The 18,920-nt window shown below is 39.5% G+C and overlaps 1 long non-coding RNA gene across 2 annotated transcripts in view; it reads left to right on the forward strand.

Annotated features, from left to right (window-relative positions):
• Positions 1 to 951: 951 nt before the first annotated feature.
• LOC138988880 (uncharacterized) overlaps positions 952 to 18,920 on the forward strand; it is a 69,783-nt gene continuing 51,814 nt past the window's right edge. For both annotated transcript variants that reach the window (XR_011465106.1, XR_011465105.1), the window contains exon 1: positions 952 to 1,142. This is a non-coding gene — a long non-coding RNA (uncharacterized lncRNA). The remainder of the gene's footprint in view (positions 1,143 to 18,920) is intronic.

An 18,920-nucleotide genomic window follows, 5' to 3' on the forward strand; every position in this document is an offset into this window, starting at 1 on the left:
GGAACTCTACTCAATATTCTGTGATAACTTATATGAGAAAAGAATATAAAAAGGAATGAACATATGCATATGTATAACTGAATCACTTTGCTTAGAAAACCAAGACGCTGGCTGACAGCTCTAGCTGAGCTGCTAGGTGACAGCATCAACTTTCCATCCATGTGAGTTGTTCTGTTTCATGCCCCAGAAATGGAATCAGCCATTTCTAAAAAAAAAAAAAAAAAAAAGTAAAAAATCCTTGGCTTCTTTTAGTGTGAAGTGAAATTTCAAGGTGACAATATGAACACCAGGGATGCTTACTGTTACCAAGATGTCAGTGTTTCTAGACTTGTTTCATCGACTGCTACATTACAAGCTCTCCCCAAATATAATGGCTTATATGAAACTAACACATTGTAAATCAGTTACACTCCATTAAAATTAAAATTGAAAACCATAAAGTTAAGAAAATGGTTACTTTTTGAGAAAAGAAAAGAGTTTTGATTGGGACAAAGCACTTGGCCAGAGCTCTGGGGCAGAGTTCTACTTATTGATGATGGAAAAAATAAAAACATGAATTACTAATATGTGGAATACTACAGATTATTCTCAAAAATATGACATAAAGTGAAAGATACCAGAATCTACACATAGGGTATATAACATATGCTTCCAATTATATGAAGAGCAGCAAACCCAAATAAAATAAATTTATGTGTGTGCACGGAGAAGGAAATAGCAATCCACTCCAGTACTCTTGCCTGGAAAATCCCATGGACAGAGGAGTCTGGTAGGCTGCAGTCCATGGGGTCACGAAGAGTCAGACACGACTGAATGACTTCACTTTCACTTTTCACTTTCATGCATTGGAGAAAGAAATGGCAACCCACTCCAGTACTCTTGCCTGGAAAATCCCATGGACAGAGGAGTCTGGTAGGCTGCAGTCCACGGGGTCTCGAAGAGTCAGACACAACTGAGTGACTTCACTTTCACTTTTCACTTTCATGCATTGGAGAAAGAAATGGCAACCCACTCCCGTATTCTTGCCTGGAGAATCCCAGGGACGGGGAGCCTGGTAGGCTGCTGTCCATAGGGTCTCGCAGAGTCGGACACGACTGAAGCGACTTAGCAACAGCAGCAGCAGCATCATTAGTCATTTGGAGGTAATGTATATATCCTTTATATTGATTATGAAGATGGTTTCCTAGAGATATAAGCAGTCATTAGCAGGAAATGTATGGAATTAAATGCTATATTAGAAGACAAGTTATAAATAAATGATCTTACTTTACTTTCTGCCTTAAGTATTTAGAGGAAGAAGAATAACCTCCAAACATATGTGTGTTTATATATCTATATCTATCTGGGTCCCAGGACTGGCTACCCCAAACATGCATCAATGGCATATTAATTATTTTCCATTAAAGTTGCTTAGAGGCTTCCTTGGTGACTCAGACATTAAAGAATCAATCTACAATCTGGGAGACCTGGGTTTGATCCCCGAGTTGGGATGATCCCCTGGAGAAGGGAATGGTTACCCACTCCAGTATTCTTGCCTGGGAAATCCCATGGACAGAGGATCTTGGCAGGTTACAGTCCATGGGATCGCAAAGAATCAGACACGACTGAGTGACAAACACTTTCACTTTCAAAGTTACTTAAGAAAGAGACAATGTAAGAGGACATTGGACCTTCTCTCTGTCTCCTTGAAAGCAAGAAAGGGGCCCTCCCTGCATCTGGAGGTAGAAGGTCCTCCTTATCACCAGAGACAGGAAATTCAAGGCTGAGAAGCTTATTTAATTTTTTTTTTTTTTTTGAGGTGGGTGTGGGAAGACTGTGCTTTGTGGCATGTGGGATTTAAGCTTGCAGACCAAGGATTAAACCAGTGCCTTCTGCAGTTCAAGTGCAGAATCTTAACCACTGGATTGCCAGGGAAGTCCAATAAACCAATTTAAACAAACCTTGTTACTTCTTTAATTTATCGAAGCCCAAACTCTGTTTAAATTCTTCACTAATTAAGTACCCAAAGCCCAAGTGTCTTTGTCAATTTCTCACAAATTTATTGTTTGTCTAAAAAGTATAAAAGCAGTCTGCTTTGACTGCTTCTTCCATCGTATTTCTATATTTGTGCACATGACTCACATTTCTTTTTCTCCTATTAATGTGTCATGTCAATGTTATTATTAATACAGCCACAAGGACTCAAGAGGGATAGAGGGGGAATTTTCCACTTCCCCTGACAATATCTATCTATGTTTGTACTTTAAAAACTGTATACTTTAAACATGTGAAGCTCATTGCTTGCCAAATACAGCCAGATAGTGTGGAAATGGAGATAGCTGTGAAATACTGTATCCTTAACCCACTTATTAGTCACAAAAAATCCTCTGAAACCTTGTGTTTTCTTTTGCAATGATTTTACTTAATAAGAAGTGCTTTTTAAAATTTTTTAACCTGAAGAGATCTATCTCAGCTTGTAGTCTCAGCTTGATTCTATGAGTGAAACTGAAGCGACCACATTTATATTTTAATCAGTTAAGCAACTGGTACTTTTTGAACATCTATCATCCATTATGAGAAGAATTCCCAAGAAGTGTTAGACTTCTCTTAACTTTAGTGTCTGAGCAAACAAGATGTATAAGCTAGTATTTCAAAACAATGCAAAGCAGTTACATCCAGTGTAGAATGAGTGCAGAACAATAGCATCCATTGAGCTAAGGGAAAGCAAGAATTTTGCCTCAGTCTGAAGCCTGAAGGAGGAGATGTGCATTAAACAAGGATTTATATGCTGGGGAGGATTGGCTGAAGAAGCAAGAAGAGAAAAAGCACTTGCACTAAGGGGAGGTTTGCAATCTGGAATAGAGCAGCTGGCCAAACAGGATTTCATGGGAATAACATATAGGCTGTCCAAGCTACTAGATGAGTTATCTTTACAGTATTGTAAAGTATCTTTACAGTATTGTGCATTATTTACATGCAGGAGCACACACACACAGAGAGATGGAAAGAGAGGCTGAGGCACAGAGAGAGAGAGTGAGTGGAGGAAATGCCATCTTTTTGAGATATTTAATTTTTGGTCATTTCCTCATTGAACACATATTCTTTTTTTTATTTTATTTTTAAACTTTACATAATTGTATTAGTTTTGCCAAATATCAAAATGAATCCGCCACAGGTATACATGTGTTCCCCATCTTGAACCCTCCTCCCTCCTCCCTCCCCATACCATCCCTCTGGGTCGTCCCAGTGCACTAGCCCCAAGCATCCAGTATCATGCATCGAACCTGGACTGGCATCTCGTTTCATACATGATATTTTACATGTTTCAATGCCATTCTCCCAAATCTTCCCACCCTCTCCCTCTCCCATAGAGTCCATAAGAATGTTCTATACATCAGTGTCTCTTTTGCTGTCTCATACACAGGTTTATTGTCACCATCTTTCTAAATTCCATATATATGCATTAGTATACTGTATTGGTGTTTTTCCTTCTGGCTTACTTCACTCTGTATAATAGGCTCCAGTTTCATCCACCTCATTAGAACTGATTCAAATGAATTCTTTTTAATGGCTGAGTAATACTCCATTGTGTATATGTACCACAGCTTTCTTATCCATTCATCTGCTGATGGACATCTAGGTTGCTTCCATGTCCTGGCTATTATAAACAGTGCTGCGATGAACATTGGGGTACACGTGTCTCTTTCCCTTCTGGTTTCCTCAGTGTGTATGCCCAGCAGTGGGATTGCTGGATCATAAGGCAGTTCTATTTCCAGTTTTTTAAGGAATCTCCACACTGTTCTCCATAGTGGCTGTACTAGTTTGCATTCCCACCAACAGTGTAAGAGGGTTCCCTTTTCTCCACACCCTCTCCAGCATTTATTATTTGTAGACTTTTGGATCGCAGCCATTCTGACTGGTGTGAAATGGTACCTCATAGTGGTTTTGATTTGCATTTCTCTGATAATGAGTGATGTTGAGCATCTTTTCATGTGAACACATATTCTTTGTCCCGAAAAACTAAAAGGAAGTCATTGCATTCATTTGTTCACCCACAAACTTCTTCCAGTACCTTCTGAAAACCCAGTAACATCAGAACAAACACATAGGTCAATTTTGCCCTAATTCAGTGCTGTCACACCTTCAAAAAGAAACAGATATCACATTTACCAATGTATGTTCCTTCTTTGGAACATACAAGATTAGAATTTGATTGTAATTTTAAAAGGAAAGCAAAGTACGTGTTTTTAATTTCTTTCATGTCACTTTCCACTCCTGGCAACTTGCATAAGCCTTTGCCAGGCTGACTGCACTGCTTTCCAAAAGTGAAGACAGTGAACAGACTCAGGGCTATCAAATTCAGAAAAAAATCAAGCTCAGAATTAAGTGTTCAGGGGCCACTTTGCCCACAAGAAAAGTCAGACATAGACTGAGTAAATACACTTTGAGTAATAGTATATTTAGTTCGGCACTTCCCTTGTGGCTCAGTGGTAAAGAATCCACCTGCGATGCAGGAGCTGCAAGAGATGACATGGGTTCCATCCCGAGTCAGGAAGATTCCCTGGAGGAGGCCATGGCAGTCCACTCTAATATTCTTACCTAGGAAATCCCATGGATAGGGGAACCTGGTGGGCTACAGTCCATGGAGTCCCAAAAGAGTTGGACATGACTTAGCAACTAAACAAACAAAACACACTTAGTTTTAGGGATCTAGAGACTAATAAGTGTTATTAATTGAACTGTGCATTAGGTGTAGATTTCTGAGAAATCAATTTCCAAGTTGATTTCTTGCACTTTTCTCCACTTACCTTTCCACTTACCTCCTCAACCTTCTTCTGTCCCTATGAGTTTTCAAGACTGTAGCTTTGGGGAAAGAATTCTTACTGCTGAACATTTTAAAAGTATTTAGTGACTTCTGTTGATTTTTGAATAAAGTCTAAGTGGTACACAGTTCTTGCACGGCTTTGACCTGACTCCTCTTGTGTCTTGCATGCTGCTGGAAACATTAGTTTTCTCTTTGTTCATTCTCCAAATGAACTCCTATATCAGCCCTTTGCACATACTTTCTCCACTACTTGAAATACTCTCTGGAGGCTGAGGCAGCTTGTCTGACAAGTCTATGAAATGAAAAGAGAAAGAAGAAGCTACAATGGGGAGATGTCCAGAGCTAAGAGATTTTTCGTTTCTAGGGGACAATTGACTGTACCAGATTCAAAGAAGTATCAGAACCACACAAAGTCAGCTTTAGGAATGGAAATGCCCCTTGGCCTTCCCTTGCTCTTTTGTACTTTGCCACATGATTTCTTTCCATCAGGAAGACTTTCTTCAAAGGTCATTGTAAACAGGCTTCTCTTGGATAAACCATAAAAATAAAAGCACTTTGCTGTTATCTGCTAGAAATTTAACTTTCTAATGATGGCCCTGATCTCTCTAGGGACATGGCCTAGGGATTGATTGTCACACATTTCTCTTCCATTTTTCTGCTCTCAAGAGCTGACATTTCCTACCAGCCTCTGACCCCTCTGTTCCTTTCTTGTGGAGTCAGGGACAGTCCTTCCCCCAGTTTTCAAGAGCAATAATAATCTATGCAGATTCAGCCACTGTTGCTGAAATTTTGGCCCCCTGTCCCCTGGAGCCAAATAAAAAAAATACAGAGACAGAATTTGGAGAAAATAGAAATATGGTTTTGTCTTTGCCTGGAAAAAGGGAGTACACAGAAGGCTATTACCTCAAGAACTGGGCTCCCTGCCCTGGGGAATAGGGAGAGGTTTCATATTTTCATGAAGGTCTTGTGTAATTTTTTTTTTTCCTGCAAGTTTACAGCCAAAAGCAGGTGTCAGATGGCTCAGCAAGCTGGTCTGGTGTACCTTTTGAGATGTAGGATCCTACAAGGGTGGGTAGAGGGAGAAGAATGCCAGGTGCAGAGTCTAATTTATACTGTGGTTGTGGTGGTTTAGTCACTAAGTCATGTTCGACTCTTGCGACCCCACATACTGTAGCCTGCCAGGCTCCTCTGTCCATGGGGTTCTCTAAGAAAGCATATTGGAGTGAGTTGCCATTTCCTTCTCTAGGATATAATTTAAACAGAGTCAGAGAGTAATTAGCTTTGTGAAGGATAAGTACAGCTATAAATGTTATTAGTAGTAATAGCTAAAGAATAACCAAGATTAACTCTTGCAAGACTGCTTGGCTAATATGTGCCAAAGGCTCTTCACTTATTTGTTTTTGCTGCAACCCCATCCTCATGAACATCATGCACTTTTGGTTCTCTCTTAGTCTCTTAGAGGTATGCATTTGAGTATATACTGCAAGGATGTTATTCAGGCAGTAAATCACTGCAGGTGGTGATTGCAGCCATGAAATTAAAAGACGCTTACTCCTGGGAAGGAAAGTTATGACCAACCTAGACAGGATATTAAAAAGCAGAGACATTACTTTGTCAACAAAGGTCTGTCTAGTCAAGGCTATGGTTTTTCTAGTAGTCATGTATGGATGTGAGAGTTGGACTAAAAGAAAGCTGAGTACCGAAGAATTGATGCTTTTGAACTGTGGTGTTGGAGAAAACTCTTGAGAGTCCCTTAGACTAAGGAGATCCAACCAGTCCATCCTAAGGGAAATCAGTCTTGGGTATTCATTGGAAGGACTGATGTTGAAACTGAAACTCCAATATTTTGGCCACTTGATGTGAAAAGCTGAATCATTTGAAAAGACCCTGAAGCTGGAAAAGATTGAAGGCAGGAGGAAAAAGGGATGACAGAGGATGAGATGGTTAGATGGCATCACCAACTTAATTCACATGAGTTTGGGTAGACTCTGGGCGTTGGTGATGGACAAGGATGCCTGGCTTGCTGTAGTTCATGGGGTCACAAAGAGTCAGATACGACTGAGCAACTGAACTGAACTGAACTGAAGTCATGTCCAACCCTTTGTAACTCCATGGACGGGAGCACACCAGACTTCCCTGTCCTTTGCTATCTCCCAGAGTTTGCTCAAACTCATGTCCATTGAGTCAGTGATGCTATCCAACCATCTCGTCCTCTGTCACCCCCTTCTCCTCCTGCCTGCTGTCTTTCCCAGCATCAGGTTCTTTTCCAGTGAGTCAGCTCTTCACATTAGGTGGCCAAAATATCAGAGCCTCAGCATCAGTCCTTCTAATGATTATTCAGGGTTGATTTCCTTCAGGATTGACTGATTTGATCTCCTTGCTATCCAAGGGACTCTCAAGAATCTTCTCCAGTACCACAATTCTAAAGCATCAGTTCTTCAATGCTCAGCTTTCTTACGCTGCAACAAGTCCATTTTAATGGTTTGAATGTGTGAGATACAGCAATGATTTTTTAACTGAATGGTCTGTATATGATTACATTTAAGGTAGTCATCCTGAAGGAATGGGTTTCCAACGTCCTAAAAATTTTTATTATTACATTACAAGGTACTTGGGTACATGCTATTATGGAAAACTGTACCTTGATAAAAAAAGAACAGCTGATACATTCATTACCTAGTATCCTGCTTAACCTTCTGCTACAAAGAATGATCATTGGTTTTATCCAGAATATTGTGCTTTGATGGAAGCAAGGTGAGCTAATGAGAATTCAACTGGATAACTGTGTTGTTTTCTTTTATACTTTGTATTTACTTTATGAATAGATAGTGTAGCAAAATAGTTCAACAAATGAAACAGCATTGAAAAGCTATATTTGGGAACATGCTTAGTGGTCCAGAGGCTGAGACTCCATACTCCCAATGCAGGGGCATGTGTTTAATCCATAGGCAGAGAACTAGATCCTACATGCTACAACTGAAGAGTTTGTATGCCACAGTGAAAAGGTCTCACATGCTGCAACAAAGACCTGGTGCAGCCAAATAGATAAATGCATACATATGTTTTTAAAGAAAAGATATTTAGAGGAATATATTCTATATTATTCTGTAGAATACAGTTCTATAACCCTTCTCACCATGGGTAACATTTACTAATTTATTTTGTGTTCTTCTGGAGTTTTTTATGCTTAAATTTTGTCTGTATAGCATCCTATTTGATTTTCTCAGAAAAAGAAATCTGCAGCTTATACTAAATAACGGCATCCCTGGTGGCTCAAACAGTAAAGAATCTGCCTGCAATGCAGGAGACCTGGATCAATCCCTGGGTCAGGAAATGTCTACCCACTCCAATATTCTTGCCTGGGAAATCCCATGGACAGAGAAGCTTGGTGGTTACAGTCCATGGGGTCGCAAAGAGTCGGACATGACTAAGCAACTGACAGACAGACATGCTTAATAAACTAAATTTTTAAATCAAAACCAAATGATTAAGGTAAAATAATGAATGATTATCTTTTACAAGAGAAGTGCAATAATAAGTGTTATATAATATGATGTATTCATTTCCTTCTTTTATTCTTAGTGGAATTGGTGTTCAGTGTTTAGCTACAAAATGGATATTCACAGCCATGAAAAAGGGAAATACACTGCTTTTTTTGTTGACATATATTTTGTCTCTTGAAGGCCTAATAAAGCCAGTCAAAGGTAGTGACAATGTTATACGTTCTAAAGACCTTCAATAAAGATGAAATAACTGACTAATAAGAGCCAGATCTGTTAGAATAAACATGAGTAACCATATATATTTTTGACTTTAGTTGAAAATTTGATGCAGATGTTTTCATGTGCATTTGTGGGTATAACAAGAAAAAGAGTTTCAATAATGTTCTTTTAAAGTTTTTTTGTTGGGAATGAACTATGTGTGTGTATGTCAAAATGTCTGTCCAGAAACTTAAATAAAATCTATAGTCAAAATAAAATCTGTATGTTTTCTCTCTACCTGCATGTCATCTAGTTTTCCAAGGCTCTATTAATTACTTCCATCCTTTCCTGAAATCAATCTCTTTCACTCCACTAATGCATAAGACTAAAAACATATCCAATTTTTTTTCTTAAAATAGAGCAAAAATATTACCTCTACTGCTCTGCCCCTTGGATTGCCAGCTTCTTTCCCTCTTGAGTTCCCGGCAAACTTCTCAAAAGGTCATTGACCCCATTTGTGAAAATCCTTCGTGTTCTTTGCCCTTAACAATCTGGTTTTTGTTCCTTGTCACTCCATGGAATTTATACACTAAGCAGTCATCTGTAGATTTCCTACTGCCAGATCCAGAAGCTTTTTTTGACGTTAACTGGCTTTCTTTACTTGTGGAACGCTCTGTGTATCAGACGATAACTTCTACTTAAGTCTTCTTGGAGCCTCTTTTCATGGAATCTTCTCCACCTCCTCTATTATAAACTTAGTTACCCACAAAGATTTCATTTTTGCTTCATATTTCTTTCTCACTGTTATTTCTTCTTTAGTTATCTTATTTATTTATTTCTAATATTTTATTTTTATTTATTTCTTTGACTGCACTGGGTCTAGTTGCCACATGCAAACTCTTAGTTGCTGCATGTGGGATCTAGTTCCCTGACCAGGGATTGAACCTGGGCCCCCTGCATTGAGAGCTCGGAGTATTAGCCACTGAACCACTGGGGAAGGCCCATCAGTTATTTAATTGGCTCATGTTTGTATGAGTTCAGCTCCAAAATCCACGTCTCTAGCCACTACTCCTCTCCTATGCTCCTAATGTCCATCTCCATGTGAATGTTCCTTCACACCTTCATGGTCAATTACTTGAAACTAAGCTCTCTGTCTTGCACAAAACTGAATTTGCTCCAGTGTTTTTTAGTTATATTACGTATAGTTATCCTGTCATTCAGGCTTGAAATCCATTTATGGGTGTTTCCTTTCCATTACTAAGTTTATCATACATCCTATATCTGAATTACTGTTTGTTTGTTTTTTCCCCCTGAAACACTTCTCTTTCCTTCTCTAATTATATCAAGATTGACTGTTCTCTCAGTCTCAACCCTGCCCTGATTTCGAACTATTTCTATACATTCCTTCCAGAAAAATCATCCTAAATACAGCTTCTTGAGTCTATTTTTTAAATATATATTTTCCTAATGTCTACTATGCCAAAGCCTTTGGCTGTGTGGATCATAATAAACTGTGGAAAATTCTGAAAGAGATGGGAATACCAGACCACATGATCTGCCTCTTGAGAAATCTGTATGCAGGTCAGGAAACAACAGTTAGAACTGGACATGGAACAACAGACTGGTTCCAAATTGGAAAAGGAGTATGTCAAGGCTGTATATTGTCACCCTGCTTATTTAACTTATATGCAGAGCACATCATGAGAAACACTGGGCTGGAGGAAGTACAAGCTGGAATCAAGATTGCCGGGAGAAATATCAATAACCTCAGATATGCGGATGACACCACCCTTATGGCAGAAAGTGAAGAACTAAAGAGCCTCTTGATGAAAGTGACAGAAGAAAGTGAAAAAGTTGGCTTAAAGCTCAACATTCAGAAAACTAAGATCATGGCATCTGGTCCCATCACTTCATGGCAAATAGATGGGGAAACAGTGGAAATGGTGGCTGACTTTATTTTTCTGGGTTCCAAAATCACTGAAGATGGTGATTGCAGCCATGAAATTAAAAGACGCCTACTCTTGGGAAGGAAAGTTATGGCCAACCTAGACAGCATATTCGGAGAAGGCAATGGCACCCAACTCCAGTACTCTTGCCTGGAGGATCCCATGGACAGAGGAGCCTGGAGGGCTGCAGTCCATGGGGTCGCTGAGGGTCGGATACCACTGAGTGACTGCACTTTGACTTTTCACTTTCATGCTTTGGAGAAGGAAATGGCAACCCACTCCAGTGTTCTTGCCTGGCGAATCCCAGGGACAGGGGCGCCTAGTGGGCTGCCATCTACGGGGTTGCACAGAGTTGGACACGACTGAAGTGACTTAGCAGCAGCAGACAGCATATTAAAAAGCAGAGACATTACTTTGTCAAGAAAGGCCCATCTAGTCAAGGCTGTAGTTTTTCCAGTAGTCATGTATGGATTTGAGAATTGGACTATAAAGAAAGCTGAGTGCCGAAAAATTGATGGTTTTGAACTGTGATGTTGGAGAAGACTCTTAAGAGTCCCTTGGACTGCAAGGAGATCCAACCAGTCCATCCTAAAGGAGATCAATCCTGGGTGTTCATTGGAAGAACTGATGTTGAAGCTGAACCTCCAATACTTTGGCCACCTGATGGGAAGAGCTGATTCATTTGAAAAGACCCTGATGCTGGGAAAGATTGAGGGCAGGAGGAGAAGGGGGTGACAGAGGATGAGATGGCTGGATGGCATCACTGACTCAATGGACATGAGTTTGAGTAAACTGCGGGACTTGGTGATGGACAGGAAGGCCTGGTGTCCTGCAGTTCATGGGGTTGCAAAGAGTCGGACATGACTGAGTGACTGAATTGAACTGAATGTCTACTAAAAAAGTCTCAACTTCTTATAAGAATCTCTTACTTTAATTCATTTGTTTATTCATAAATTGAGCAAACATCCACTGAGATTCTTTTATTTAATGGGCTTCCCTGGTGGCACTAGTTGTAAAGAATCTGCCTGCCAATGCAGAAGACAAAGAGATGTAAGTTCGATCCCTGGGATGGGATGACCCCCTAGAGTTAGAAATAGCAACCCACTCTAATATTCTTGCCTGGGAAATCCCATGGACAGAGAAGCCAGGTGGGCTATTGTCCCTGAGGTTGCAAAGAGTTGGACATGACTAAGCACACACACTTTCCTTTAGATTTATTATTCAGTAGACAAATCAAGAATCTGATCAATTCTTCAGATTGATGCCAAAGAATTGATGCTTTTGAACTGTGGTGTTGGAGAAGACTCTTGAGAGTCCCTTGGACCGCAAGGAGATCCAACCAGTCCATCCTAAAAGAGATCAGTCCTGGGTGTTCATTGGAAGGACTGATCCTGAAGCTGAAACTCCAATACTTTGGCCACCTGATGCAAAGAACTGACCCATTTGAAAAGACCCTGATGCTGAAAAGATTGAAGGCAGGAGGAGAAGGGGATGACAGAGGATGAGATGGTTGGATGGCATCACCAACTCAGTGGATGTGAGTCTGAGTAAACTCCAGGAGTTGGTGATGGACAGGGAGGCCTGGGATGCTGCAGTCCATGGGGTTGCAAAGAGTTGGACACAACTGAGCGACTGAAATGAACTGAGACATGTGATACATTGGATGTACATAGGTTTAGTTCCTGCCTTGAAGTAGCTCACGGTCTAGTAGTAAAGGCAGCCAAAGAAGTATTTGAAGAAATTAACATTCCCCATGATGGATAAATACTATGTGAAATTTAGATATTCAAGGAAAGGGAGTGAATTTCCAGATAGAGGCAACAGCATGGCCTTTGAAGGCTTGCAGGGATTTGACTTTAGCCCACTTTTTTCAGTTAAATCTCTCACCGAGCCCTTTAGAAACTCCACATACGTTATAGCCAAACCAGACAACTCCAGGTACTTTCCTACTTTGGGGAGTTTGCTCCACCCATTCTATATGCTTTTGTTGTTACTGTTGTTGTTTTGTTTGTTCTTGCTGCACCAAATGGCATGCAGAATGTGAAATCTTAGCTCTGCAAGTTGATTGAACCCAGGCTGTCTGTATTAGGAGCAAGGAGTGTTAACCACTAGACCACCAAGGAAGACCCTCTAAATGCCTTTTTGTTATGTATCTGTCCATCCTTTAAGACTCAGCTCAACTACCTTCGGAGAAGGCAATGGCAACCCACTCCAGAACTCTTGCCTGGGAAATCCCATGGACGGAGGAGTCTGATAGGCTGCGGTCCTTGGGGTCGCTAAGAGTCGGACACGACTGAGCATCTTCACTTTCACTTTTCACTTTCATGCATTGGAGAAGGAAATGGAAACCCACTCCAGTGTACTTGCCTGGAGAATCCCAGGGATGGGGGAGCCTGGTGGGCTAGGGGGTCTATGGCTATACGGGTCTATGGGGTCGCACAGAGTCTGAGACGATTGAAGCGACTTAGCAGCAGTAGCAGCAACTACCTTCAGCTATGAAAACTTTCTCATTTCCTGAGGGGGAATAAATCTTTCCATTCTCTGTGCTTTTGGAATATCTGGTTTATGTATTTCTTATAGCATACCTGCCTCATATTCTATTAATGTCCCATCATGTTCCTTTTTTCATTTTTTTGTATGTGTGCACTCCTTGAAGACAGTGACAATGTCTTCTGTCTTCTTCACTTGTAGATATTTGATAAATTTAGGTTGTTTTTTTTTAAGACACTAGAATCCCCAAGATCTTTTAAGACAAAAGAAAAGATTGATTCTAATAAGGGTGATGAGGTTGGCTGACTGACTCAAGACTGAGTAAGCAGTTCCCAAACTATTGGACTTCATAGCTAAAACACAGAAATTTCCAGGCAAACCCAGATGGCTGTTCACCCTACTTCTTGATTCAAACAGTGAATGAATGGTAGAGCTGTAAAAATGTTTGGAAAGCAGTTTTTTTTTTTTTTTAATTCTCTTTATTACTTTTAAAAAAATCACATGCTCCCCATCCTGAACCCTCCTCCCTCCCAACCTCCCCATACCATCCCCTGGGCCTTCCCAGCGCACCAGCCCCAAGCATCCAGCATCGTGCACTGAACCTGGACTGGCATCTCGTTTCATACATGACATTTCACATGTTTCAATGACATTCTCCCAAATCTTCCCACCCTCTCCCACAGAGTCCATAAGACTGTTCTATACATCAGTGTCTCTTTTGCTGTCTCGTACACAGGGTTATCGTTACCATCTTTCTAAATTCCATATACATGCGTTAGTATACTGTATTTATGTTTTTCCTTCTGGCTTACTTCACTCTGTATAATAGTCTCCAGTTTCATCCACCTCATTAGAACTGATTCAAATGTATTCTTTTTAATGGCTGAGTAATACTCCATTGTGTATATGTACCACAGCTTTCTTATCCATTCATCTGCTGATGGACATCTAGGTTGCTTCCATGTCCTGGCTATTATAAACAGTGCTGCGATGAACATTGGGGTACACGTGTCTCTTTCCCTTCTGGTTTCCTCAGTGTGTATGCCCAGCAGTGGGATTGCTGGATCATAAGGCAGTTCTATTTCCAGTTTTTAAGGAATCTCCACACTGTTCTCCATAGTGGCTGTACTAATTTGCATTCCCACCAAGAGTGTAAGAGGGTCCCTTTTCTCCACACCCTCTCCAGCATTTATTATTTGTAGACTTTTGGATCGCAGCCATTCTGACTGGTGTGAAATGGTACCTCATAGTGGTTTTGATTTGCATTTCTCTGATAAAGAGTGATGTTGAACATCTTTTCAAGTGTTTGTTAGCCATCTGTATGTCTTCTTTGGAGAAATGTCTATTTAGATCTTTGGCCCATTTTTTGATTGGGTCATTTATTTTTCTGGAGTTGAGCTGTAGGAATTGCTTGTATATTTTGAGATTAGTTGTTTGTCGGTTGCTTCATTTGCTATTATTTTCTCCCATTCTGAAGGCTGTCTTTTCACCTTGCTAATAGTTTCCTTTGATGTGCAGAGGCTTTTAAGTTTAATTAGGTCCCATTTGTTTATTTTTGCTTTTATTTCCAATATTCTGGGAGGTGGGTCATAGAGGATCCTGCTGTGATGTATGTCAGAGAGTGTTTTGCCTATGTTCTCCTCTAGGAGTTTTATAGTTTCTGGTCTTATGTTGAGATCTTTAATCCATTTTGAGTTTATTTTTGTATATGGTGTTAGAAAGTGTTCTAGTTTCATTCTTTTACAAGTGGTTGACCAGATTTCCCAGCACCACTTGTTAAAGAGATTGTCTTTAATCCACTGTATATTCTTGCCTCCTTTGTCAAAGATAAGGTGTCCATATGTGCGTGGATTTATCTCTGGGCTTTCTATTTTGTTCCATTGATCTATATTTCTGTCTTTGTGCCAGTACCATACTGTCTTGATAACTGTGGCTTTGTAGTAGAGCCTGAAGTCAGGTAGGTTGATTCCTCCAGTTCCATTTTTCTTTCTCAAGATCGCTTTGGCTATTCGAGGGTTTTTGTATTTCCATACAAATTGTGAAATTATTTGTTCTAGCTCTGTGAAGAATACTGTTGGTAGCTTGATAGGGATTGCATTGAATCTATAAATTGCTTTGGGTAGTATACTCATTTTCACTATATTGATTCTTCCAATCCATGAACATGGTATATTTCTCCATCTATTAGTGTCCTCTTTGATTTCTTTCACCAGTGTTTTATAGTTTTTCTATATATAGGTCTTTAGTTTCTTTAGGTAGATATATTCCTAAGTATTTTATTCTCTTCGTTGCAATGGTGAATGGAATTGTTTCCTTAATTTCTCTTTCTGTTTTCTCATTATTAGTGTATAGGAATGCAAGGGATTTCTGTGTGTTGATTTTATATCCTGCAACTTTACTATAATCATTGATTAGTTCTAGTAATTTTTCTGGTGGAGTCTTTAGGGTTTTCTATGTAGAGGATCATGTCATCTGCAAATAGTGAGAGTTTTACTTCTTCTTTTCCAATTTGGATTCCTTTTATTTCTTTTTCTGCTCTGATTGCTGTAGCCAAAACTTCCAAAACTATGTTGAATAGTAATGGTGAAAGTGGGCACCCTTGTTTTGTTCCTGACTTTAGAGGAAATGCTTTCAATTTTTCACCATTGAGGATAATGTTTGCTGTGGGTTTGTCATATATAGCTTTTATTATGTTGAGGTATGTTCCTTCTATTCCTGCTTTCTGGAGAGTTTTTATCATAAATGGGTGTTGAATTTTGTCAAAGGCTTTCTCTGCATCTATTGAGATAATCATATGGTTTTGTTTTTCAATTTGTTAATGTGGTGTATTACATTGATTGATTTGCGGATATTGAAGAATCCTTGCATCCCTGGGATAAAGCCCACTTGGTCATGGTGTATGATCTTTTTAATGTGTTGTTGGATTCTGATTGCTAGAATTTTGTTTAGGATTTTTGCATCTATGTTCATCAGTGATATTGGCCTATAGTTTTTTTTTTTTTTGTGGCATCTTTGTCAGGTTTTGGTATTAGGGTGATGGTGGCCTCATAGAATGAGTTTGGAAGTTTACCTTCCTCTGCAATTTTCTGGAAGAGTTTGAGCAGGATAGGTGTTAGCTCTTCTCTAAATTTTGGTAGAATTCAGCTGTGAAGCCGTCTGGACCTGGGCTTTTGTTTGCTGGAAGATTTTTGATTACAGTTTCAATTTCCATGCTTGTGATGGGTCTGTTAAGGTTTTCTATTTCTTCCTGGTCGAGTTTTGGAAAGTTGTACTTTTCTAAGAATTTGTCCATTTCTTCCTCGTTGTCCATTTTATTGGCATATAATTGTTGATAATAGTCTCTTATGATCCTTTGTATTTCTATGTTGTCTGTTGTGATCTCTCCACTGTCATTACTAATTTTATTGATTTGATTTTTCTCCTTTGTTTCTTGATGAGTCTGGCTAATGGTTTGTCAATTTTATTTATCCTTTCAAAGAACCAGCTTTTGGCTTTGTTGATTTTGCTATGGTCTCTTTTGTTTCTTTTGCATTTATTTCTGCTCTAATTTTTAAGATTTCTTTCCTTCTACTAACCCTGGGGTTCTTCATTTCTTCCTTTTCTAGTTGTTTGAGGTGTAGAGTTAGGTTATTTATTTGACTTTTTTTCTTGTTTCTTGAGGTGTGCCTGTATTGCTATGAACTTTCCCCTTAGGACTGCTTTTACTGTGTCCCACAGGTTTTGGGTTGTTGTGTTTTCATTTTCATTCGTTTCTATGCAAATTTTGATTTCTTTTTTGATTTCTTCTGTGATTTGTTTGTTATTCAGCAGCGTGTTGTTCAGCCTCCATATGTTGGAATTTTTAATAGTTTTTCTCCTGTAATTGAGATCTAATCTTACTGCATTGTGGTCAGAAAAGATGCTTGGAATGATTTCTATTTTTTTGAATTTACCAAGGCTAGCTTTATGGCCCAGGATGTGATCTATCCTGGAGAAGGTTCCATGTGCGCTTGAGAAAAAGGTGAAATTCATTGTTTTGGGATGAAATGTCCTATAGATATCAATTAGGTCTAACTGGTCTATTGTATCGTTTAAAGTTTGTGTTTCCTTATTAATTTTCTGTTTAGTTGATCTATCCATAGGTGTGAGTGGGGTATTAAAGTCTCCCACTATTATTGTGTTATTGTTAATTTCTCCTTTCATACTTGTTAGCATTTGTCTTACATACTGCGGTGCTCCGTGTTGGGTGCATATATATTTATAATTGTTATATCTTCTTCTTGGATTGATCCTTTGATCATTATGTAGTGACCTTCTTTGTCTCTTTTCACAGCCTTTGTTTTAAAGTCTATTTTATCTGATATGAGTATTGCTACTCCTGCTTTCTTTTGGTCCCTATTTGCATGGAAAATCTTTTTCCAGCCCTTCACTTTCAGTCTGTATGTGTCCCCTGTTTTGAGGTGGGTCTCCTGTAGACAACATATGTAGGGGTCTTGTTTTTGTATCCATTCAGCCAGTCTTTGTCTTTTGGTTGGGGCATTCAACCCATTTACGTTTAAGGTAATTACTGATAAGTATGATCCCGTTGCCATTTACTTTATTGTTTGGGGTTCGAATTTATACACCATTTTTGTGTTTCCTGTCTAGAGAATATCCTTTAGTATTTGTTGGAGAGCTGGTTTGGTGGTGCAGAATTCTCTCAGCTTTTGCTTATCTGAGAAGCTTTTGATTTCTCCTTCATACTTGAATGAAATCCTTGCTGGGTACAATAATCTGGGCTGTAGGTTATTTTCTTTCATCATTTTAAGTATGTCTTGCCATTCCCTCCTGGCTTGAAGAGTTTCTATTGAAAGATCAGCTGTTATCCTTATGGGAATTCCCTTGTGTGTTATTTATTTTTGTTTTCCTTGCTGCTTTTAATATTTGTTCTTTGTGTTTGATCTTTGTTAATTTGAGTAATATGTGTCTTGGGGTGTTTCGCCTTGGGTTTATCCTGTTTGGGATTCTCTGGGTTTCTTGGACTTGGGTGATTATTTCCTTCCCCAGTTTAGGGAAGTTTTCCACTATTATCTCCTCAAGTATTTTCTCATGGTCTTTTCTTTTTGTCTTCTTCTTCTGGAACCCTATGATTGAATGTTGTAGCGTTTAATATTGTCCTGGAGGTCTCTGAGATTGTCCTCATTTCTTTTAATTCGTTTTTCTTTTATTCTCTCTGATTCATTTATTTCTACCATTCTATCTTCTAATTCACTAATCCTATCTTCTGCCTCTGTTATTCTACTATTTATTTGCCTCCAGAGTGTTTTTAATTTCATTTATTGCATTATTCATTGTATATTGACTCTTTTTATTTCTTCTAGGTCCTTGTTAAACCTTTCTTGCATCTTCTCAATCCTTGTCTCCAAGCTATTTATCTGTGATTCCATTTTAATTTCTAGATTTTGGATCAATTTCACTATCATTATTCGGAATTCTTTATCAGGTAGATTCCCTATCTCTTCCTCTTTTTGTTTGGTTTGGTGGGCATTTATCCTGTTCCTTTATCTGCTGGCTATTCCTCTGTCTCTTCATCTTGTTTAAATTGCTGAGTATGGGGTGTCCTTTCTGTATTCTGGCAGTTTGTGGAGTTCTCTTTATTGTGGCTATTCCTCACTGTGTGTGGGTTTGTACAGGTGGCTTGTCAAGGTTTCCTGGTTAGGGAAGCTTGTGTCAGTGTTCTGATGGGTGGAACTGTATTTCTTCTCTTTGTTCAGTCGCGCTGTGGGAGGGAGGGAGGGATGCTGCAAGCAAATAACACTGGCGTGCGCTCACAGTGCCTCAGCCACACTGGGTCTGCCCGCTCACTGCGCGTGTAGCCTCCTGCCCACACTGCTCGGGCTCTAGGTTGTTCCGCGGGAACAATCCAAGGCTGGCCCTGGGTTGCATGTACCTCCCAGGTCCAAGCCACTCAGGTTCAGGCACTCGGATAGTCCTCAGAGGCGCAGACTCAGTTGGGCCTGA

The sequence above is a fragment of the Bos mutus genome, chromosome 8, assembly GCF_027580195.1.
Source record: "Bos mutus isolate GX-2022 chromosome 8, NWIPB_WYAK_1.1, whole genome shotgun sequence".
Taxonomy (NCBI): Eukaryota; Metazoa; Chordata; class Mammalia; order Artiodactyla; family Bovidae; genus Bos; species Bos mutus.